Source organism: Aquila chrysaetos, chromosome 23 (genome assembly GCF_900496995.4).
Source record: "Aquila chrysaetos chrysaetos chromosome 23, bAquChr1.4, whole genome shotgun sequence".
NCBI classification, from domain to species: domain Eukaryota; kingdom Metazoa; phylum Chordata; class Aves; order Accipitriformes; family Accipitridae; genus Aquila; species Aquila chrysaetos.
The window spans coordinates 14276829-14302849 of NC_044026.1; the positions used below are offsets into that span (position 1 = coordinate 14276829).

At 36.5% G+C, this 26021-nt stretch overlaps 1 long non-coding RNA gene across 1 annotated transcript in view; it reads left to right on the forward strand.

The window, feature by feature from the left end:
* The first annotated feature begins 914 nt into the window (after positions 1-914).
* LOC115334720 overlaps positions 915-26021 on the forward strand; it is a 45106-nt gene continuing 19999 nt past the window's right edge. Inside the window, exons 1-2 of the long non-coding RNA XR_003921233.2 lie at positions 915-1512; positions 6786-6920. This is a non-coding gene — a long non-coding RNA (uncharacterized LOC115334720). The remainder of the gene's footprint in view (positions 1513-6785; positions 6921-26021) is intronic.

The window sequence follows — 26021 nt, forward strand, 5'->3', positions numbered from 1 at the left end:
AGATCCCACGGGTGTTTGATTAATAAAGAGCAAAAAGGCTGAAATAGAAGATATGACTTTTGCTGCATAATTATTTTTCAGAAAGCAGAATATTTATGCAGCTTTTCTTCAGTCTCCTTAATGTCCAAAACATTGTCCTGCCAGGGAAACAAGAAATTGACAAAATTATGATTTTAAGTATAGAATGTGGCATAGAATGAGAATAGATATATGCTAATTAAGTCAGTTATGTTTAAAGGCTTTCTACAGTGTGTTGAATGTAATTTGAAAGGGAAAATTCTGGTCCTTGTTCTTTTCTGTGACCCCTCATGAAAAGAAGAAAGGATTTTCATATAGGTTTTTATTCTTTTAGTGGGGGCAGAAGGGAAAGGATTTGGTTGCAGATTGTAGGATTGGTAAAATTTCCATATTTAATATAGTAGTATTAAAAATTCTAGATATTATATTTTAAAAAGTGTTTCCTTCTTAATCTTTGAAAAAAAATTGCCTATGAATATTTAATGTTCTGTCATATTTCTGAAACATTAAGATGCCAATCATAATAAAAAATTCTATTTATTCTGAAGGAGATTGTAGCTATTTAAAACCATCAAATAAATAGTTTTCAGTTGCATTTCCAAAATTTTGACATCCTGTTTCTGATTTTTTTCTTTTTTTTTTTCCAGAAAGTGTGACAATTCTTTAAATGGATAATATTATTTAATATTTTAACCTAGTTTAAGACAGTAGCAAATTGTATTGCAATGATGAGAAGCTGCATCCTGCTGAAATATTATAATCTCTTTAGAGAATAGGTATTCCTATCACTTCTAATCACTACTTGTTATGAAATATTAAAAAATGGAAAACTAGGACTTGATTCAGTCTATCTAAATATAGGTATTTAGTATCATCTAGGGAAAGGTAGGCTGAAAGAAACTGGGAAATGTGGAATTTCAATTGGTAAATTTGCCACTAGTAATGCTGTGCTGGAGGGCTTCAGTGAAGCAAAAAGCAACAGAAAATGTGGAAAGACTATTTGACTATTGAGTGCAGATGAGCTTGACTGAAAAATTAATTTTTATTTGCATCTGTAGAATTTTTTTCATCCCATCTCTGAAAGAGAATGGGGGAGCAGGAGAAGGGGTGGTGGGGAAGAGGATCCAGATACATAAATATTCCTCCTTTGATGATCAAAATCTATGTCTGAATCCAAGAACTAGGACTTGGACCCTTTTTATGGGTAACATATTGCAGATAAATTCAACACAACAGAATTTCTACGCAGACAATCACATTCAATAAGGTTATGCAGCTCTGGGTCCTAATGAGCATACACTGGTGATTACCAAATAAACAGTTAGGAATTCTTGCCATATGGAAAGTTATCTTCAGTGTTTACAATGACTTCACCCAGCTGTCACTGCAAAGTGGCCAGCAGTAGAATTACTCTCTTTTCAATCTGTCAGGAAACTTCAAAGACAAGATACCATCAACATGGATTGTTCTTTTTCAGTATTACACTCCTTACAGGTAAGAAGCTGTTGCAGACAGTCACATTTAAAGTCTTATAAACTCTTAGAAATCTCTCATATATATATCTCTATATGTTCATTTCTACAGTCAACCATTAATTTCAAAAGACAATGGCACAGAGAAATACAGAAGACATAATACTGATTGTATGTTACATAAAGCTTCTTTGCATATAAACCAAAATGATTTGGCTAATCTTTAAGTGGCGACACGTTATGTCCTTATGTAGCACCTTTGGTGCATAGGTCCAGGAAGAACGTTCTCATGTCATGAAAGACTTGATGGAATTCATTGAATCGGGGGTATTTTGTTGCCACAACCAAGGGCGTAGATTTTCAGTATTAGAAAATACCCTCTAGGGCAATACAGTAGACCAACATGTTTTTAATCCCTGGCTTCAGAGACAGTTCAAGGTTGCTTGTCTACATTGGCAAAATTCAGGTTTGTGGCAAGATCAGGATGCGTTCACATTAGAGCAAAAGAGGCGAGTAAAAGAGTGAGAGAGTTAATGAAGAGTGAGTGGATTAAGGATCTTTTGGAGAACAGTGTCTTGCAGAGCCAGCAGTGCCTATGTAACCGTATCAGTAATACAATGCATGGCTGAGTTGATCTAGGTAACAGTATAAGAAGTGCCAAATTTGGGTACAGACTTAGCAAAACTGGGACCATTGGGGAAAGAAGAAAGAAGGCAGGGGAACATTTTTTATCTGGGAAGAGGCAAGGGCAGAGAAAGAGCAGAGGTCAATGGGGGAAGAACAAGCCTGGGAAAATGAAGGGGATAGAATAGATGGGCTGGTCACCTGTGAGACGCTGGTCCGCCTGTTTTTCTGACCACACCTGCACCAGTCACTGTAAACTGTCCTGTCTTCATAATACACTGTATTCCTAACGATTTTCTATGTGAGTGGGATTTCTATTCTGCATGTGAGGATGCACATGCATGGCCTGATTGTGAACTTCAACATGAGCTATCCAGTGAGTGGGATGAGAGATGTGGGTGCCTAGAAGTGCAAGACCAGGGTCTGGGTACCAGTTGCTGGACAGACCAAGCATCTATGGACAGCTAGTGAAGAAATCCATGTGCATCTGTGCACCTGTGTATGTAGCCGTAGCAAACTCTCTTTGATGACAGGCAGGGGGAAGAACTGTTTTGTGCAAGACGGTATTTGGGCTGCCATTTACATGTTATAACTTCTGTTGGTTCTTCTGCTGCAGGTGGGTAGACAAACACAAGTTTTAAGGCTGTTAGAGTGAAGCTCATGAAATGATGTATCTGAAAGTTCCTTGGACTGCTATCTTCTTCACCAGGCAGCTATATTTTGAAACTACAGTTCTTTCTTTCTTTTCTTTCCTTCTTTCTTTCTTTCTATTTTCCCTTTTGTGTTGTTTTCCTTTTTTCAAGTTAAAGGAAATCATTGAACTTCCCTTTCTTTCCAGGATATGTAGATTTTTCTTAAAAAGTAAAAATAACATACCAGTAGCTATTTCACAGAGCTGAAAATGTTTCAGATCTCTTTGTACAACACTAACAACATAAATCAGAATGCCTTTAACATAACATGAATTAAACATTACAGTAAAATAATAAAATAACAGCATCCCTGAAGCCATTAAGTATTCTAATGTGGTTGTAATCCTGAAAACTTTATTTCTACAGAAGATTGGAAGAGGAAAGCAATTGTGATATTATAACCTTTGTCTTATTTTCAGTGAAAAATAATCAAAAAGAAAGGATTTTTTTTTACTAAAAAATTGTAGTTAGACTTTTAGATAGGGAAAGGAGAAAATTAAAATCCATCACTGAAAGATATTATAAGTGTAATACATTTTTCCCTTCTTTTCTATATTCTTTTTTCTCCCTTCCCTCCAAAAGAAACAAATGAGAAAAGGAAAGAGAAAAGGAAGAGAAAAAAATAGAAACTAGTACTGTCCTTACTATTAATGCATGGAAATAATGGAGAACATATTCAGCTGAAAAACATTAGGAACCTCAGTGATTTATTTCTTATTTTATGGAACTTCTTTCCTGCTAATGAACTTCCAATTGACAAAACTTTCATTACCACTAGTAATACATCTAGAAACGAGTGGGTAAAAGATACTTTCTCATTGTTTTTGCGATATCTTTTTCTTGACCAATGCTTTCCTGTAAACTGACATAATTCTCTGTGATCATAATTTTGGATACATAAGAAATTAATTTCCATTTTGGTTATAAAATGTCTATTTCCTGCTTCAGCCTGATCTTTAAAATGGAGATATTAGCTGAAGAGATCAATAATTTCAGGTCACTATCCTTTACAAACTTTTCTCAAGTGACTAATAATCAATAGGTCAGAGAAGAACCTGTTCTATCATAGGATGTAAAAGGTTAATGTCATCCTCAAGACCCCAATACAGTTAATTTAAGACAAACATAATTTTCTAAAGGTTAGGGCAAAATGCGTCTCATAAACAAGAACTTTTTGCTTTTCACAGAAAACCATGGCCCTAAACCATACAGCTTCAACTGATCAAAATATTTTCAACACAGAACACAGTATGTATCACACTGCTAGTGAAGTTTTATTTCAAAGGTTTCTGTGCATGCTGTGTGCTTCACATAAACAAATCCCTCTGAAGGATTTTGTCAATTGAAAAACAATTTGGGTTCCCTAAGCCCTATCCCAATAAAATTACAGATATCCTTGACTGTAGCTATTTCCACTTCATCTTGCTACCACCATGCTTTTGCTTTGCCTACTTTTAACAAGTAGAGACATTATCTAAGATCCCACTCCCTTTACTGCTCTTCTGCAATGAAATTCTGAGAGTTCAGTGCTCTGAAGAGTCTAGTCCTGACCTAGTTCCTTGTAGCATCAGGTTTTTATCCTTTCTCTAGATTTAGTACAAGCTTGAAGAATTTGGATCAGGTTTTTCTTTGTGGTCTTTTCCAGAGTCAACTAATCCTAACCCTCCTCTTCTTCCTCTTTTAATAGAATAAATTGTTTAGCTGTGAATAAAGACTGAATATGGGAATGAACAACTGGAATCTGTCACCATGATACATGATATCTATCACTCATTGTGTGTTTGCAGGTTTGTGGTTTCACTACTAAGGGATTTTGATGATGGTATTGCTGCACCCTGCACTGCACAGAGCTGCTGCCTTGTTCCTGTACCACCTCAGGCATCACATGAGTAGATTCAAACCTATTATAGTCCTGAGAAGGAAATAAAATAAAATTACATTAAGTTAGATTACTTCCAAAGAGGAGGCTTGGGAATATTTTATATTAATGTATATCTATATAGAAGAAGAATATTTTTAAGAATTTTCCTTGGGGGAAGGATCATTTAAAATCCAGCTGCATTCATTATTACACAAGTGAGGGTTTGCTCACCTCTGCAGAATAAACCGCGGTTCTATTTCCATAGTTACCTGTATCATCATGAGGAGATGACCCTGGGTCCTAGTGTTCTGAGTGCTACAGAGTCCATCCCCATTTAGGGCTGGTTTAGGGCTAGCCTCCTCAGGAGCAGGTTGGCATGTGCACGATTCATAACACTTGGCCCAGGCTGCCTCTGAGTCCCATATGATATCCCGTGAGCCGTGTGAATCATCTGCTCATTGTAAAATGAATCATCCATTTAAAGGTTAAGATTTCACTAATGTTGAATACACATAAAATGTCATTTCAAGGGAATCTTGTTCTCAGCTTATATATATACACACATAAATGTATTTGTTTAAATGTATTAAAGAACTGTACAGGCAACGTAAAATATTTTTGAAGAGAAGGCTTACCACTTTTCTGTAAAGCCCAGTCAATCTCATTCCTTTGCCAAAATTTGAATTTGGTTCTGCAGTAGTAAAAAACATTCTACCTCATCTTTGTGAAAAGCACCTATTGAGACCCACCAGCTTCAGCTACCTTTCACACATTTTAAAGTTGACACACTGAGTCCTTTCCTCAGTTTAGCTTCACTGTTCTTATGGCTGACTTATCACAGAGGTCCAAAGTTTAAGCCAAATGTTCTTTCTCAAGGGCATCTGATGCTTACTTTGTTCACAAAGAGAGTTTAGTGATGTAAAATGACAACTGCCCATGTGGGAAGGCCAAAAGAAATATACTGTAAGCTTGAAAGAGAGTATGTTTAGAAAGAATGTTAGAAGTAGTTTAAGCCTAATTCCGTGGAGTAAAAAGTCAAGTTGTATTTCTGCTTTGTTTTACATATTCACATTTGTCTGTGGCAGAAAATACACCCGTAACTCCTCTGAAGAGACTCTTGCTCCAGAGTGCAGTATGTTCCAAGGCAAAGTCTACACAAAATCAAATATTTTTTTAACAAGAATATATATATATGCACAAATATAGACATTTATGCATAGGTAGCCCTAGAAACTAATACCACATTTTAAACATAAACAAAGGAAAAATGCATTATAAAATTGTTCACAGTCCACAGATAAAAGTACTCAGCAAGATCTTAAAGCCTGAAGTTTAAGAGAGTTCTCAATTCACTCATATAAAATGACAAATAAGATTTTCTTATGTGGAGCAGGTTGCAGTGATCAGCAAAACTGAGTTTGAAGGAGACCAGCTGTGGCATTTTAGCCAAGTAATACTGTATTGCCATTGCTAGTAACAGGCTAGTAACAAAATTTTCGAGGCCTCAGGAATGAAGCTTGTCAGGCTTGGTTTGCCTGAACTTTCCTTGATGTTCCTGGAGCTTTGATCTCATTTGGTTTACCTGCAACAGAATTTTTTTTTTAAATAACTGGGTAGCTATGGCTACCATTTGTTTTACTTTTCCTTATATTTGTATGGAACAACCATAGTTTTTATACAAATAGTTGCAACAAGTAGTTGTTCTGGGCAAATGAGATATTTATGACTATTATAATGATACAGTGTAGAGGGAAACAGGCCTAGCTTGATAGCAGTGACTTTGAGAAGCGGGGAAACAGGATGCGGCATAGAAAAGTACAACAGGGGATGATAAGGGACATAGGCTGACACTGGAGGTGGTTGATTAAAGAAATGCAGATCTAGAAGCTGGACAAAACAAGTTTGAAAGTAACAAAGACAACAAAGAACAAGTGTCTAACATAAAATGCACCATATATATAGTAAATTTGTGCATACAGTGAAGTTGAAGATCAATGGAGAGCATGATGTGGAACTTTGTTAGAAAACAGACCCAAATAAATCCAAAAAAGGAGAAAGGAGGGGAGGAAGAAAAAAATATGTGGAAGAAGAAATGTATCGCTATAGCTCTCTGTGCAGTGGAAGTGAAGAACCTGGAGCACAGATGACCTGCTGCAACCATTATCTATATCCAGCTCTGGCCCTCCAGTGCCCCTGCTTGCCTGAAGAAGATTGGTGCTGTCAATCTCAGAGTACAAAGGGGTATTGAAAGAAGTAAGCAACGCACATAATAATTTTAACCGTATTATTATCATTACTACAATTATTATGACTGTGTTTTGGTTTTCTGTAATAGTATTTCTTAATTTTACTTTTTTCTCCTTTGTAATACTGAAATCTGGACTAACAAAGATTCTTTGATTAGATTGTTAAGATTTACATGATACTAAAAGTCAGGTATTTGGCTTTACATATAAAGTATACTTTCTTTTTGCTCATAGCTATACTTTATTCATAATGCAACTGGAATTCCAGTAGCATATATTTTTATTTTGCATCTACCTTGTTGAAAGATGGCTTATTACACAAAGTCAATAGATGACTAGGAGCATCCTGATGGGAATGATAGTAATATCCTTTCTGCAGATGAATAGACATCAGACAGTGCTTTTTGCCTATGACATAAATCATAAATTTTTCATAGAAACAAAAACCAAAGGTATTTTTGGAATAGGTATATCTGCCTTAATGCTCTCAGTCAAGCATTCAAACTTGATTGTGTCAGCTTTAGGTATAGTACTTTTATGTGCAAAATAAATAAAGGCTGATAATCAAAATACATAAATAAAGTCCGTATTATGTTGTCAAAATACCTTTAAAAATTGTTTATGCACCAGACAGTGTCTCAGAGAACACTTCTGTTAAGGAAGGAGTTGTATTAATTGTTTCATTCACTGACTGTTCCTCAAAACATTATTGAGGCAAAAAGAAAGATTCTCTTTAACTTAAACAAGTTTAAATTGGATTCTAAAATGAAGATACCTTCTAAACATAATCACATCATGCCAATATAGATTTAGTATGGTACCCTGGTAGTCCAGCTACTGCCCCTTCCAGAATGGCAGGGGCTGCCTATAGGTCCTCTGCTCTATCTGTCAGCCCCATGCAGATGTCTCCATGCCTTCAATAGCAAAAGATACCAATGTTTAGGTGGTTACATCATTCCCTAAATGTCTGACTTCCAAGGTGCCATACAGAGACAAGAAAGTGCTCCCTTTCCATTTCCCGAAGTTGCTTACGCTTTATTGTCTATTAAATTAAATGTTATAGCAACATTTGGATGAGAACCAGTGATGGTATGGATATAAGTCACAAAATAATCACACAATTATTTGAAGTGGTACTCCTTCCTATTAAAATAATTGAATCTTTTTGTTGATCAAACTCTTAGCACTGGATCAACGTATTGAATCAAACTCCTAATACTCAGCAACTTATGTTCTTGTACTTCAGGCCAGTCAATTCAATTAAAAAGCTCCCACTATGTATGATGAAAAGTCCTTTGCAGACATTGACTATGTTTACTGACTATGTTTACTGGCTGGAGCTGACATTATGTCCACATTGTCAAATATCCTGTGGATATTCTTTTGTTTTCTTGTTTCATTTGTTGATGTGCTATGTATTTTAACGGTTGAGTATTTTAAAACATATATACTCACTTCAAAGAGGTAATCTTGCGTTCTCCACTCGGGGGGACCTCTCCACAGACAGAATCTACACAGAGCCTTGTGTGAAAAACCATCCGTGGTCCATCTGTATGAAAGCAGGTTGTCCAGCATCTGAAGGGATGTAAAATTTCCCTGCTATCTATATTCTTCCTTTTGTTCTATCTTATTTAAACAGCTATTTCATTATGCCGTTTGTTGTCAGGCTGTTTCTTACTGAGATACAAAAAGAGCCCCACCACCATCTCTCTCTCCTCTCACCCTAGTGAAGTACATCTTGTTTATTGGATTTTAAGATATTTGTGTTTACTTACCAAAATGGAAGATATTGGAAAACTGACCTTATGACATTCTGAGGCATCTCTGTTTAATTTTTAATTGTTCTGATATGTGTGTTCATGTATAGGAGAGAGCTGGATGACATCCATAATAATGTCACTGAATGCCTTCTTAAGAATAAAAACTAAGACAGCATTGTAATAAACAACATTTTACATTCTTTTAGATCAGAAACCTGACCAGCCCGTTTTGAACTTTAATAGGATACTTTTCTGGTAGAGTACAAGAAAGATAACTGCATATGCATCAAATGAGTGGATTAGGACACTTCAGAAGTTAAAGTTCATCTCTGCAATTAAATCAACTCTGGTAAAAACAGCAGCTTTGCAGAAAGGTCATACATGAGTGCTGAGAGGCTACAATCCAAAGCATCTAAAATAAACAGCAAATGAACTGCCTAAGAGCTTGTAAATCTAGTCCTTCCTGTACATCTGCTGACAAAGCCAATATGTTATGGCAAGGAATTTTTTAAATAAACTTGAAAAAGAAACTAAATTACATTGGCAGATTATTTGCATTGAAGACACTTAGTGGAAATCTTGTCTGTCAATGACAAAAGGTTTATTACTTTTTTCTTTCTACTTTTTTTTTTAACTGTTTCCAAGTGTTAATGAAGCCAGAAATGGATCTTAATATATTCAGGAAAACAAAGAACAGGTTTTACAGAAGACAGCACTTTAAATGAGAAAAGATGAAATGTAAGATTACAGTTTAAATAAATATGCCAGGTAAAAATGGGGACACAACTAGGGTGTTTAAAAACCTGGTATATTAAAGTAAGTTACTATAAAACATTTTTCCACAATGCAGTATCCAAAATCAAAAGATTTTTTTAAAATATAATTAATTGTCATTGAACAATAATAGTTTTCATTACTCATTGAAGGACTTGCACCAGCCTTTCAGAGGAAAACAAAGGAACATATTTCTCCACTTTGGAAAATGAAGAATCCTTCAAAAGATTTATGTCATTAACATAAAACTATTTAAATCAGTAACAACTTGTACAAGAATGAATAGGAAAGGATTCTGGGGAAACTAGCATGCAAAATTGCTAGAGAACATACAGCATAATTTTCATCCAGTGTTTGTCAGGAGATAAACCATCATGCAGGAGCCTATCTAGAATATAAATAATGCAAAAGTAATTTTGTCCACTAAGGATATAGTAGTGAGGATACGTTAAATTAAAAAAAAAAATTAAAAAGGAATCTATCATCCTATAAAAAGAGAATCTGAAACTCCATGTTTAATCTTAGAACAAATCTGCGCAGAGATATAGTTAAAAGGGAAACAGCAGGATGTGAGGTAAATACTGTTGGGTTTATACCCCTTTATACCACCTAAGTCTTTTCTGAAAAGTTGAATTTGTTGATTATGTGGAGTGGTATGAATTTTCACCACTGTGATCAGCAGAGAAAAGATATTCTGTGATATAAGTGAGTCTACCACCTGTGCTGGAATACATTAGTGGACTGACAGCATTTCATTACCTGTTAGCTGACTCAGCATTTCAAGTTTTAGAGCATTTTTTTAATTACAGTTTATATTGTCCTTAAATCATTTGTCTCAATACAAGATGTTCAAATAAACTATCAATATTTTATAGAGATTTATTTTGCCCTCGAAGTACAATTGTCTTTGATGAACTTGCTCTTCTCATACTTCCTGCAGCTTGTAGTTAAAAATATGCTAAGGCTTTCAGTTGCTATCAGATTTTATTAATGTTGACTGTTACTCAATCTCCTCTCAGCTGAGCAGTTCTATGGTTCAAGAGAAGATGGGTGACCAGTCTAGCTGTGATCAGAATCTGCTTTAAAATAATTTAAGAAAAAAATATTTCACAATGATAAAAATAAGAGGAGAAATAGACAAAGGAGAGAAATATGTATCCCTTTTCCTTTTTTCCCCCACAGTGTAATTCTGAATGGGTCTCATGAGGCATAAATGGGGACTATGAATGTGTTGTGCAACTTACCCTATTTCCAATCCTCTCTTCTTATCATTTTTCTTGATTTCTTATTAAGGGATAACTAACCTAAGACGGTGCCTTATTCAGCTATTATTTTCCTGTTACTGGAACATCTGAATGACTAGTATTAATCATACCAAATAAACAAATTTGTGGCAGCCCTTGGGGAAATGAATGCGGAAGTAACTTCCTCTGTTCTTTTCCATGCTTGTTTGATTTGGTAATTTCAGTACTTATTTTCTCTATTTAAAAAATACATGGATAGGTTTGAGGCAGATAAAACCAATCAAATTTTCAATGGAAAATCTATAAAACTAAAACCAGGGTCACTGTCTAACAACTATGAAAAAAAACTAATTGCATACTTTTAAAATGTAATTTTAAAATCATATCCTGATAAAAAGGTATATTTTTTACAACTTCTGAACCTTTCTAGCATGAAGTATTTTCATTTAAAGCATAAGCTTGAAAGCAACAACTATTGGTATCATGTACCTTGAAATTAGAAACAGATTATTTCTAGATGATTCATAACTGTAATAATCTATCCTTCATCTTTACAACCATTGCAACAGAACCAAGGTCTTCCTGTGAAACGAGCAAGGTACTGCATATGCGTGGGCATGTTTGGTGTTCAACCTGCCCAGCATGGAACAGCAGAACCTTCCACGACACAGAAATGGAGCGTAGGATAGGCTAAGTAGAGATGTGTAGGTGTCATGGTTTCATCCCAGCCAGCAGCTAAGCACCAGGCAGCTGCTTGCTTTCTTGCTTGCCTGCATGCTCCCTCCCTTGTCCCCCGCCTCCTGTCCCTTGTCCCAGTGGGATGGTGTTTTGGGTTTCTGTGGCGGGGTTTTGGTATCGGATGAGGGACCGCAGGGCCGGCTCCTGTGAGAAGCTGCTGGAAGCTTCCCCGGCTCCGAGCCGGACCCGCCGCTGGCCCAGGCCGAGCCCGTCAGGGACAGTGGAAACACCTGTGGGAGAGCAGATTTAAGAGGGGAAACCTGCAGGGAGTGGGGATTGGGATGGGAGAGGAACCCCTCTGCGGGTACCGAGGGCAGGGAGGAAGGCGGGGAGGAGGAGCGGGGAGGAGGGGATGCCCCCGCAGCCCGCGGTGAGGCGGCAGGCTGTCCCCCCCAGCCATGGAGGGGAGCGGGGAGCGGAGGCCCCCAAGATGGCCGCCACTCCGTGGGGAAGCCCACGCTGGAGCAGGCTGGGACTGAAGGACTGCAGCCCAGGGAAAGGACCCATGTTGGAGAAGTTGGTGAGGAACTGCAGCCCACGGGAAGGACTCACCTTGGAGAAGTTGGTGGAGGAAGAGTGTGCGGAGTCCTCCTCCCCTGAGGAGGAAGGAGCGGCAGAGACAAGGTGTGGCGAGCTGACCCCAACCCCCATTGCTGGGGGAGGAGGGAGAGAGAACCGGGAGTGGGGCTGAGCCGGGCAGGAGGGAGGGGTGGGGGGAAGGCGTTCTAAGATCTGGGTTTACTTCCTAATGTCCTTGTTTTGATTTGATTGGTAGTAAAATAAATTGATGTTGTTTCCTCTCCAAGTTGAGTCAGTTTTTTTGCCCGTGCCTGTAAGTGGTGAGTGATCCCTCCCTGTCCTTGTCTAGACCCACGAGCTTTTCTTTATAATTCCTCCTCATCCCACCGGGGACGGCAGGGAGCAGTGAGCAAGTGGTTGCGTGGTGCTTTGTTACCGCCTGGGCTTAAACCACATCAGATGGGGAGGGGAATCGAGTAAAACTCGTGGGTTGAGATAAGAATAGTTTAACAACTAAAGTAAAATAAAATATAACAATAACATATAATAATAATTGTAATGAAAGGGAATATAACAAAAAAAAAGAAATAAACCCCAAGAAAAGATAAGTGATGCACAGTCCCATTGCTCACCACCCACTGACTGATGCCTTAGCAGCGATCGCCCCTTGTCCCGGCCAACTCGCCCCAGTTTATCTACTGACCATGACATCCTATGGTATGGAATATCCCTTTGGCTAGTTTGGATCAGCTGTCCTGGCCATGCTCCCTCCCAGCTTCTTGTACACCTGCTTGCTGGCAGAGCATGGGAACCTGAAAAAATCCTTAACTAAGGATAAGCACTGTTTAGCAACAACTACAACATCAGTGTGTTATCAACATTATTCTCACACTAAATTCAAAACACACTGTGCTAGCTACTAAGAAGAAAATTAACTCTATCCCAGCCAAAAGCAGGACAGTAGGGTTGAGAAAAGGTAAGAATTTGACAACGTTTTTATGTGTGTAACCTACTCCATGAGCTATGATGAATTACAGTATGTTTTACAGGAATTGTCATCATGTGCAATATGAAGTGTTACTGCAGTCACTTCTTGAAGCAGGTGTATCTAAGACATAAAAAGTGTTAATGCATTAATAGTTCGGAAATGATCCACTGCCTATTTTTATGAACACTGTGCCAAACTCTTTCCTTTTCTAGCTTATTAGAGATTTAATAGTGCAGATTGTCTTATGAATTCCTCCTGACAAAAACTTACGATCATTCATTTGGAGGTTCTGCGCTCTGCGTTGCTTCGAATTTACCTATATTGAATTCCATTTACAGTGTGTTAGTGTAATATCAAATCAAGTAAAAATGCATCTTATTTTTTCCCTTACAGATCCATTGCTTTTATGTCACCAATGACTCAGATAGAAAAACCCTAAAATATCCCTCAGCAGGTATCTCACTTTTGGCTTGTTACCTGAAAGATAATTGAGAAACATAATTTTAAGGGCTATTAATGAAAAATATTCTTTTAGAAAATGTTGAAAAAATAAACCCTTTTATTATTTTAAAATCTAAAAGAAATAGAGAAAAGAATGGGTTCATTCTGAATACTTGGAAAATTAGAGTTAATATTATGATTTCTTGAAGGTAAAACCAGTGTCATTACAAATGTTGCTCAATTTACATATAACCTTTTAAAATGAATGTTCTGTTGATATTTAATATTTGCTAGTACATCAAAAATAGAATTTTTCAAAAATTTGCAATGGGCAGGAATATTCACTGAATTTTAGAAGATGTTTTTAATCACTACTTTAATGAAGTCAAAGTCAGCCATTCCAGATATAAGACTTCTCAGAACTTAAGCTGTTTGTACAGGCCTAATTTATTCTCCTATATATCATATGCTTTCTAATATAGCTCTTTAATTAAATTATCAGATACTCCTTTTAGTTTTTCTTAACAGTACTTAATAGTGCTAGAAGATGAAGGAGCAAACATGGGCAGCTGTAATTATTCTTGATTGAATATTTCTGTGCAACCTGACTCATCATTTCAGAACAATGTACAGAGAATATAAATCATATAAATTTTCAGTTAATCAGAATTTCGACCAGTCAGAAAGACAATTTTAACTTGAGTGTATAGAGGGTAGTAGTGGGTAGATTAAACATCCTTTACCAGATGGAACTGAATCACTGACTTGTAGTTTTTACACTAGGAGTGGATTTCTTCAGTATTGCAGTCCACCAACTGGAGTAGCTTTTCAGACTGGAAAAGGGCAAAATGAAGGTTCTGATACAAAACACTGACATCTGTTTACAGCTTAGCTTTGTTAAAATATGAAAGGCCAAATGCTTTGCTATGAATTCAGAAGGTGTAATTATATGAGCCTTCTCTTACAGCTGTGTTGGAAGCTGTGCTCTGTCAGGCAGGACACATGGTTTCCTAAGCCATTTGGAAAAGTAAATCATGGGGCAGGCAGCTATAACTGGTAACCATTTTCTGCACTTTACACTGTTCATTTGGTAAACTCATATGCCTTAAATATACCTTATGCATCCACTGAGACACCTTGCCTTAGGAAGACTTGCCTGATTTTCCTAAAGCACAAGAGACTAACCTGCTTCTGCTGACCTATGTGAGAATAAATGTGTCAATAGCTGCTGTAAACAACTTCATATGGAGATAAAAATATGTACCTTTACTAAAAATTTCATAGTTGAGTACAAATATGGGCTTGTAGCTGGAATGATGAAAAAGATCTTAAGTGTCTTTTTAATACTCTTACCCATGCACTGTTCATTATCCATATTTTAGTCTGTATTAACATACTTCAGATAGCACATGCGTGACACAAAATTTTAAGGTAGCATATCCCAGCATCAAAAATTTGATGAACATATACTTAAAACAATATTAACTAATGCTTTAGTTATAACAGTTATTGGTTTTGTTATTCTTAATAATACTATGATATATAGTTTATAAATAAATTTTCTATATGAGGAAACAATCTCAGCAACTGTGCTGTAGAAATTAGTGAATGAGCAGAGTAAGTGCAGTCTTTAGAAGTCAAGATGCAAGATGAAAAGAATACCATTTAGAACTAGAATTCCATTCTCATTTAAAGAAAAAGCTTTAACTTGGAAATCATTAAAAATAATTTTGACTTGTCTCTGAAATACCTGTTTTTTATTGTCTCATTCACTGTAAGCCAAGTCATAGAATTCTGCTCTAGGTATATTACCCAAGTAATCCTTTCTCTAAACTAGTAATAAAGTAGCAAGGTAGGTAGATCACTACCCAGAATGGTAAAAGTTAATGGCATGATAATTTCTATGATACAGGCAATATGACTGTTACCTGACTATTAAAATATATACTGGTTTGTTTATTTTAAAAACAACTATATGGATGTATGAAATGCTTATTAAATGCAAAATGATATGAGACATAGAACTGTGAGTCCAAGAATAAGTTCTGTTGAAATCCTTATATGACAAATCATAATTCCTTTCTGTGTTTAGCTAGTCGTTTTACAAGCAGAACACTAATTGTAAACACTTGACTCCTTGTTTGAGTAAGAATGTCAGGATTTGGTTTTTATTACAAATACAAAAGTTTTATGCTAGCATTGATAATTATATAGAATTGAAAGACATTTTGCAATAATGTGATATCTTTTGCCACTAAGCAGAATATTAGAAATTCTAAATTTGTTTTAAAATTCCTTTCAGAATCCATTTTGCAATGTATATTCAGTATTTTCTGGACAAAATTAATTTCCACAAGAGTAGTTCAGGACCTCTGCTGAAGGTAAGGTTCACTTAAAATAAACTTTTAAAATATTTATAGATACAGATCTCCTGTTAATCCATTTCAGAATTGACTTATATCCAATACCAATATCACTATTTCTCATTAAAATTCCCTCTCTTTGTCCAGAGAAGATCAATCAAGATAATGTCTATTAATAAAAAAAAAAAAAAGAAAAAAAAAAAAGAAAAAAGCCCAGAGATTTATAGACAAATCCCATAAAAATTAGATGGGCAAATAATCAAATAGATTATTTATAACACAGAAGATAAAAAGTAGATTAAAAAGAGTCAGCATGAATTTACATTGTTAAATTAGTCTAACTTTTGCCTAAAATTATTATGCTCCTGTAGAGAAAGCAAAAATCTAAGGTATCTTTACCTTAGCAAGGCTTGGAAATTATCCCAACATGCTTTTTAATAAGCTATCTGGGAGACATGGAACACATAAAACTACTACCAGGTGGTTGCATAACTGGTTAGCTGTTATCAAAGGTTTATTGCCAAAAAGGAAGACTATAACAAGAAAGGTTCTGCAGGAATCCATCTTGTGTCTGATTTTATTCATGTATTTTTGTTAATGTTTGGATTGATAGTATAATTACCTAATTTGCAGATGACATGAAGCTGGAAGAGACTAAAAATCTGCTCAACAGGATTTAAAAAAACCAAAACACTTTCACTAAAAAAAAAGAAACAAATTCAACAGCAAAGACAAGGTATTATGTTTATGGAGAAACAATATTTCCTCAAGCACAGCTCTGAGAACAATTGCTTTGGCAGCAGTTCTACTGAAAAAGGATCCCGGGTTATTGTGGATACTGTGCTGGACACAAATGAAGTATGTGGTTTTATCACAGAAGAGAGTTTAAGGACATGGTTTAGTGGTGGACTTGGCAGTGCTAAGTTATCAGTTAGACTCAATGATCTTAAAGGTCTTTTCCAACCTAAATGATTCTATGATTCTATAAGCACCTGTACATGACATAAAAACAGATGTAAAGCCTGTATAACAGGAGAAGAGGCCTTTCTCTTTTCTCACCAGAGCTAAGGCTCAGCTGGAGTGGTGTCCAGTTTGGGGTATTGCCCTTCAGGAAAGAAGTGAACAAACTGGAGAGTATCCTGAGAAGAGAAACATTTGTCTGAAGTTTAGATAAGATGCCTTACAGTAAAGAATGAAGAAACGTGGGTTTGGTGGTTTTGCCCAAAGCAGAGAAATTTGAGGGAGACAACCTTGGAACAAATAGAGAAGGTGACACAAAAAAATCATCAGGGTGTCTATATGATTACATTATGGCAAGGAATGCTCAAGTTAAATACTAGGGAGCATTTGCTAGAAAATTGTGCAATTGAATAAATCACATAATGAGGTTGTGGAACATCTATCTTTAGTCATACTTACAGATACGCAGGACAAGTGGCTATCAGGAATAACAGAGGTACATGTCCTTGCATATGATCCTGCACTGGAACAGCAGGTATGATATTCATGAACTTTCAGTCATGTTTGTTTTATGGCTACTCCACACATTTTTATTGTAAAGGAATTCTGCTTATGATAATTGGTTATATTCTTTTTATTTATAGATAGCTTTCTGAAATACTTTTCTTACTTTCTTATCCTTTTCATCATCCAGACAACTGGTTTTATTTGCATTGTTTGACTAGAAAAGTGATCAGGTGGTCTTGAATTACAGGAAAACAGAACAAGCAAACAAAATCTGCTTTGTTCATGACAAAAGAAACACAAGCGCACAAAAATTCCTTCTTTTCTTCAAACCTTTTACTATTTTTAAGAAAAAATATTAGGAAGAATTTTGGAACATTCATTTAAAGTAGCTCTAACACGTTACTTGCATTTCTTAACTAGAAAGTTGAGTGTATTCTATTCAATGTATATTTGTAATTTTTTTTACACATTCTTGAGCTAGCTCCTGAGATACACAAACATTTCAGTGATTTTTTTGGTAATACTCAGCTATGGCAAGTTGAACTGACTGCACATACTCTATAAAATCATGAAGGTAGAAATACTTTCCAATGAATTGAACTGACTATAAATAGGTGAATTGATGCTTCTAGTTGGAAAACTCTTTCAAATATCCACACTGGCTTTAATCTTCATGCATATTTTCTCATGTAGCAGGTTGCGGGAACAAAACAATCCTTAGATATGTATTCAATGCAACAATGTTATAATAACATAAATTTCTGAAATTATCCGGACAGATTGATGATTATTGCCATTTGCATTAAACTCAGGACTGAGTCTTCAACAAAGACTTTATCATTGTTGAAGAGCCTTTGAAATAAGTTTCTTTAAGGACAAATAGTGAAAACGGGTCAGCTTAGAGAAGAGAGGGGAAAAAGTGTTGTTGGAAAGTATTTGCAAGGAAAGTTTCCTAGCATTGAGAGTTAAAAGGCATTATATGTGTAGGAAAGGGAAGGAAAACCTGCTGTATAATGCATTAAGATTAGGGTTTCTTGGTGAAGTAGTTCTAAACTTGCCTACAGATGCACAATTATTTTCACTCTAATGTCTTTTCTGTATTGTCCTTATTTCATATTTGCTCCCCAATTATTTATTTTGCCACATGTAAGAGTTGAAACAAGAGGAAGCAATGATCTGTAAAGTTACAGAATGTAGTTTTATTAATTTTAAGTGATAATGAACATAATTTATCAGAAATACTTGAGTGAAATCCTCAAATTGAGGTGCCATCTGCAAGACCTGAGCCTCATAATAAATAGTATTCATGGATGACCATCATATTATGGGCCTTCTGCATACCACTGCCTGTGAGCCTTTAACTCTCATCGAGTCCCAGCCACAAGCTACAGCAATATGATTTCCTCTGCTTATTAAATCTAGTCTGTCTACTGTTACTCCTTAACGGAAATTTCAGCTTACAGAATCCTCTGAAGGAATTAATACATAAGTGAAGTAGTTCTCTTGTAAACAGCGTTGTAAAGCCAAAAATAATTTTAATCCTCAAACCACCAATCAGCCAGGCCCAAAACACTGTGAAACATGATTTAAACTTGTAGTTCGCAACTTCACTACTATGAGAATTCTACAATCACTGTATTTTATAATGCAGTGAGTAAGGTTGGTTAGTTCTGATTTCCTTTCATCATTTTCAGTGGAGAAGAAGGGATGTAGAACAATCATTTGCCATCTTTTTTTTTTCTCTGCCTTTTTTCCCCTCACTTTTGTCCTTACAAAAAGGAAGAATTTCCATGTCCATTTGGGATTTACAGATTAAAAGGAGGAAAGATGAGGAAAGTGATGAAAAAACTAGGTATCGGAAAACTCATTTCCTTTGAAAATCAAAATAACTTAGACTCATTAGACCTTTTTTTAAAAGCATGTATTCATACCTTCCTGTGATCAAAATCATCTAGAATTAAGTATTTAAATCCTATTTAAAGCCCTCCAGATTTCTGGCCCCAAGTCCTCTGTTTGCTAAGGAAAAAAGGTAACATTGTCATTGCAGTGGTATATTCAGCAACATCACTATGTAAGAGGAAAATAGGGCAGCATTATTAACTCTCACTTTCATAAGAAGTGAGCCCAGAAAGACATTTTTTAAAGTGATACACATAGGTCATTCGTAACGCCCGTCATCTTAGCAGGGAAAATACATGTCAAACCAGTAGACATGATTTTCGGTATTATCAGTAGATAACATGGGGCAAACGTCTTGTGAATGTAAAATCATCTGGTCCAGGTAGAATAAGAATGCAGTCATACTTCTGTAGATTGGATTATCAGGCCATATAACTAACGATCCACTCTTTGGAGGATTTGATTGATAGTTCTTTTTATTCTGGAGACTCTTCTAAAAGTCATCTATTACTGCTTACAATTAGATAATGCAAAAGACATGTCTAATGAGGCTGAAATATTCTGAAGATACTCAGGTGAATTTTATGCACCTGGGTATATTAGTGTCTGCACTGAATCCAATAGCTAAAATCAAACCTTCACATCTTCAGATACTACTGAAGCTACTATGTTTTAGCTACTACTGGCTGATATTAAATAATGTTAGGCTAATGACACTTCAGTGTATTAAAAAAAAAATTATTTATCTTGCCATATTATTTTAAAAGGAATAAAAATGTTATCTTTTACTTCTATCAGTAAATAGATGGCAGCCATTCACTCACGTGAGTAGTTGGCAAAAATTCTGTGTTGTAGAACTAGAAATAGCAAGTGTTTTTCCTCTTTTCATTCAGATCATTACATAGTCAGATTAGTGGTTAAATAGTGCTAGTTTTCCTTTCCCTAAGTGGCCTTGGAAAGCAGAGCCTGTAATTTAGTAACAGCTGCAAGGAATTAGCTGAAAACAATCTACTACAGACATAGACAATTCATATTAAAACAAACAAAAACAAGCCATTCACACAATCAAGAGCCTCATCCCCCAAGTTTATTCAAACTGCTCATTCAAATTGTTTTGATGTTCTTCCCCTGGGTGATGAACAGTGTGAAGCATGTTGCCAGAAAAAGTAAATTTTAAGTGTTTATAACATATATAACTATACCTAAAATTGATTCAAATTATTTTTATTTTCAGAAGTTAACAGATGTAGAGAAGCAGTATGTTCAGTCCACCAAATCAGGTCTAGAAATTATTTTAGTATAATTGTTCATGAGGTTTTCTTAGTACTGAGTAGCATTATCTAAGTGCTGGAGCACTTGTCTATTCTCCTACACCTAAAAAAAAACCCCAAAACCCCCACTCCTGCCACTGTCTTGGATTTTCCATAGCATGGGCAAAGAAACACTGATGTTCCTACTTCTGTGCTAGGCAAAGCTGTCCAAAGTAGCAGTGCCCAAACATACAGCAGCAGTAGTTTCTCAGGGTGCAAGAAGTGCACACCATGTACATACTGTGTACTGCTGCTATATACAAATCATTTGGGGGATGAATTAATCACAAATAATTATAGGGATGGGATTCATTAGAACACCTTATTTAAGATCTGTCTATGTAGGTATGTACATGTGAGATATATCCAAACTCCCGTTATTCTTGACAGGGATCTAGTCAGTATATACACTGGACTCCAGAGAATTATGTAGGAGAAAAAAAAAATCTGCTGTGAACACAGTGAATCCTCACGAGGGGCTTCTGTTCGGCTGCCTATATACAAGCTTCTAAAGCTATCTGCAATATGTGACATGGGACAAAATGGAGACGAGGCAGGGTACCCAGGAGTGTCTCAGTTGGGCCTAGGTTGGCTGACTGTGAGCAAGTAAATCAGGCGCAAGTTTCCCACCTATGTAGTTGTTACGTATAAACATTGGAGGTATCCTAAGCGTTCCTTCCATAGGAATGTCTCAGACAGAGACCCGGTAGAATTTTTAGAATGGTTTTTTCTTTGTTTCGTTGTTGCTTTCATGTGCTGCCTTGTCTTACTTGATCCTTTGTTGTGGTACGGAATTTTAACTTTGCTGTCATTAATACAAGACAATGAAAGCCTCAAGAAAAATGTACATGACATAATGCTCAGAGTGTAAGTATTCTGTTTCTGTACAGACTTACAAGTATCGGGGGTGGGGGGAGAAAAAGTTATGCATATTCAGTGATGTTTATAACAATATCTGAACGTTTTTCTTTGGATGTAGGGGGGACTAAATGTTTTATATTATATAAAATAATCTACTCTAATTGCAGATCCTTAGATGAGCATTTCACAAACTGTGTTGAATGCCTCCCTTTGTCTACTACCAAGTGACTTTTAAAAACTTACACATCTATTTTGCTTAGCATAATGATCAAATTTTGGTATTATGAACAGAAGTAATAAACCCACTCCTTTGTATGCCGCCCCTGACCATCTGGTAGTTTTTATGCCTCATCCAGAGGAGCATGACCCACAGTTTTTGGAAACATAATCATAAATGCATGTGTCTCTCTTTGATTAGAGTGTATTTTGTTTTTATTGATGGCAGCTTGTTTATTGACTGTACCGATGAAATCTTATTTTCCAAGAGATGCCATTCAGTTTGATATTGCCTGGTTGTATGACCTTCAGCTGCAGAAATCCATCTGACATATTACTACTAAATTAAGCAGATAAAAGAAGATGTTCACGTAAATGAAGACAGTGAAAAAAATCTAATGGAGGATTGTTTTTAATAATTTGCTATTTTCTTATTTTTTTATAAGCCTTTAAAGGACAAATGCACTGTTCGGCTCACCATTTTGTAAGCCAAAATGTGAAGGTCAAGCTGTTGTAAGTGCATGTTTTAACTGATAAAATTCCTTTGTCTTTTATGGTACAATGCATACAAAATTATTTTATGTGCTTAAAAGCCTAATTTTTATGTGCTTAAATGTTTGTATTAGTGGCTCAATCTTAAATTCATTGATGTTTAAGCTGGCTAAGGTGAGATTTTTCTCCATCACTGCTGTATTATTTCTTGTTTTATACAAGAAGTCTACATCTAAGTCTAAAAAACTCTGTCAAAACATTGATCTGACTCTATCAGACTATTTTCATTATCTATATAATTTTAATATATCTGAAGAATGAATAAAATGGTTATTATAAATGTCCATCTACCATAGCCTAAGTTGCTTGTTATTCAAAAACACTAAAAAGAATTGATGCGACGTTTACTAAGATTCAATGTTATTTTTCCTCATTTTCCTCTGCCTTCTTCGAACTCTCCCCCCCCCACCCCCACCCCCACATTCCATTTTCTCATTTTGTTAGACATTAAAAATTGCTTTTCTGCTCAAACCAAAGGTGTGTCAAATATCTCACTAGATGCTTAGGAAAACATGTAAATAATATAACATGGTTGTTACGATCCTTCATCACCTATATTCTTTCAGATTCTGGCTTAACATTTAGGAACTTTCTGAGGCAGAAAGTACATCCAGACCAGTGTGATAATAGCCAACAAATTTTTATTTGCCCAACCTCTTTTTGAACCCCCTCTTTTCCTCCTTAATATCTTGTGAGAATGAGATTAATGTTATGGTTAAGTACTTCAGTTATTCCTAATAATATGCTTTAGATCATTATCCAATTGATTTCCATATTTTTCCTCTTTTTTCCATATTATTAGAAAAAGTGAGTAACCACTTTTTATTTACTTTCTTCAAGCCATTCACGACTTTACAGACTCCATCTTATCTTCCATGGGTTGTTTCTTTTCAAGCTGAGAAATACACCCTCTTTGGTGTCATTTCATATAGAAGTCTTTCCATACTTCTGATCATCCTTTTCATTCTTTTCAGTACTTTGTCTAAATGTGCTAGATTTTTCTGAGATGGCTGATTAGCACGTTATTTAGCATGGAGTATACCATGCATTTATATGACAACATTTTTTTGTTTGTTTGTTTAGTTTTATTCTATACTCCTTCACTCTTAATTTCTGCCATGACATTTGCCTGTTTAAAATTACTCTGAGTTTTGAGAATGGTAATCGCTAATTCAAAGACTATCATTCTGTCTCCACAGTTAAGGTGATATTTTCATGTGTGCTTTACATAGGATTTATGAGCACTGAATTATCTCTGTCATTTTTTATCACTGAATACAACGAGCTGCTTCTGCAACATTTTGCAGTCACCTTTCTTTTTTACTTTCTTGGAAAAATGTTTGTCAGCTCATTATTCACTCCCTTTTATAAATACAATGAATATCATAGGTCACTGCATAGATCTTTCTGGGACCCCGAGGGTAAGCTCATTGCAGTGTGGAATACAACCATTTATTCCTGCACTTTATCTTTGTTTTCTTCCTTTTGTGTCTTCATTTTCTTCATTAACCACATATAACCATCCATTGAAGAATTTTCCTTGCTTTTCCCTTACAGTTAGTGTCTTCAGAAGCCTTTTTGAAGGCTTATGTTTTTATTGTTTTCTATCCTCTTTCCATTTTCACTTTCGTTTCCATTTGATATTTTTCTCCCTTTCTTGCTGAGCTTTATTTTATTTTTCAGGCCAGTTGATATCCTTTCTGAATATTTCCTCTACCTTTTTTTTTCACTTTTGCCTTGTTCATGATGTTTCTTTTTTTTAAAAAGTCCTTCCTTTTTCCATGTTTAAATCTATATATCTTATTTTCTTTTGTTTCTACATTATCTATTTTATTATTTTTCCCCCATATTCTTTCCCTAGGAAATCCTTTTATTTTATCCTTTTTTGGAATCAATAAATATGCAAATCATAGAATCATAAAATATCTCAACTTGGAAAAGACCTATAAGGATCCCCAAGTCCAACTCCCTGCTCCTTGCAGGACTACCTAAAACGAAACCATATGACCAAGAGCGTTGCTGAGACCCTCCTTGATCTCTGACTGCCTTGGTGCCATGATCACTTCCCTGGGGAGCTTGTTCCAGTGACCAACCACCCTCTCAGTGAAGAGCCTTTTCCTAATGTCCGATCTGAACTTCCCCTGATGCAGCTTCATTCCATTTCCTCATGTCCTATCGCTGGTCACCAGAGAGAGGAGATCAGCACCTCCCCCTCGGCTGCCCACCTTGAAGAAGTCGTAGACTGTGATGAGGTCACCCCTCAGCCTTCTCTTCTCCATGCTGAACGAACCAAGTGACCTCAGCTGCTCCTTGCAAGTCTTGCCCTCAAGACCTTTCATGATCTTGGTTGCCCTCTTCTGGACACACTCTTAACAGTTTGATGTCCTTCTTATATTGAGGTGCACAAAACTGCACACACTACTCGAGGTGCGGCTGCACTAGTGCAGTGTGGAGTGGGACAATCACCTCCCTCAACCAGTTAGTTATGCTGTGCTTGATGCACCCCAGGACATGACTGTTCTGGCTGCCAGGGCACACTGTGGACTCATGTTCAACTTGTCATCAACCCAAACCCACAGATTTTTTGTGTGAGGCTGCACTCCAGCTTCTTGTCCCTCAGTTTGTACATATAACCAGGATTACCCTGTCCCAGGTGGAGAATCCAGCCCTTGCTTTTGTTGAATGTCATATGGTTGGTGATTGCTCAGCTCTCTAGCCTATCCACTGTCTGTAAGATCTCTCTGTAAGGCCTCTCTACCTCAGGGGGAGTCCCCAGCTCCTCCTAACTTAGAATCATTGGCAAACTTAATGCACATTTGATTCTTGTATCTAGATCATTTATAAAAACATTGAAGAACACTGGCCCTAAAATTGAGCCCTGGAGAACCTCACTGGTGACTGGCCACCAGCTTGATGTAACTCCATTTACTATAACTCTTTGAGCCCAACTTGTCAGCCAATTGCTCACCCAATGTATTATGGACTTGTCTAGCTGTGTGCTTGACATTTTGTCCAGAAGGATACTGTGAGAGACAGTATCAAAAGCTTTGCTAAAATCCAAAACCAACACATCTACCGGCTTCCCTTGATCAGCTAGATGGGTGACCTTGTCATAAAAGGAAATTAAGTTAGTTAAGCAGGACTTCCCCTTCATGAACCTGTGCTGGCTATGGCCAATGCCTGCATTGTCTCTCAAGTGTTTTTCAGTAACTGCTACAACAACCTTCATAATTTTATCAGGCACTGAAATGAGACTGACAGGCCTGTAATTACCAGGGTTTTCCTTTTTACCCTTCTTGAAAATGGAACAACATTTGCCAGCTTCCAGTCGACTGGGATCTCTCCAGGCTCCCAAGACCATTGAAAAATAATGGAGAGAGGTCCTGCAATGACATTGTCCATCTGTTTCAGTACCCTGGGATGAATCCCATCAGGCTCCACAGATTTATATGCATCTAGCTGGAGCAGCAAGTCTTGAACAATTTCAGGGTTGGCTGGGAGTTTATCGTCCCCCCAGTCATGGTCTTCCAACACAGGGCTCTGGGGGACCCAGGGCTCATAATCAGTCTTGAAGACAGAGGCAAAGGTGGCATTAAATGTCTCTGCTATGTCTACATCCCTATTTGTGAGGTGACCAACCTCATCAAGTGATGGACCAATGTTCTCTCTGATCCTCCTTTTGCTGTTAACATATTTAAAAAAAGCCCTTTTTGTTGTCCTTCACAGTGCTGGCCATCTTGAACTCTAATTGAGCTTTGGCTGCATGAATTTTCTCCCTGCAGTGGCTAACAGCATCTCTGTAGTTCTCCCATGTTGCCTGTCCTTGCTTCCAATGTCAGTACACTTTCCGTTTCCACCTAAGTTCTAGAAGATCCCTGCTCAGCCAAGCCAGCCTTGTTAGAATCAGATTTTTTTTTCCCAAGACTACACTAGATTGGGGTTCATGGTCTACTGTATAGATTACTGCACTTCACAC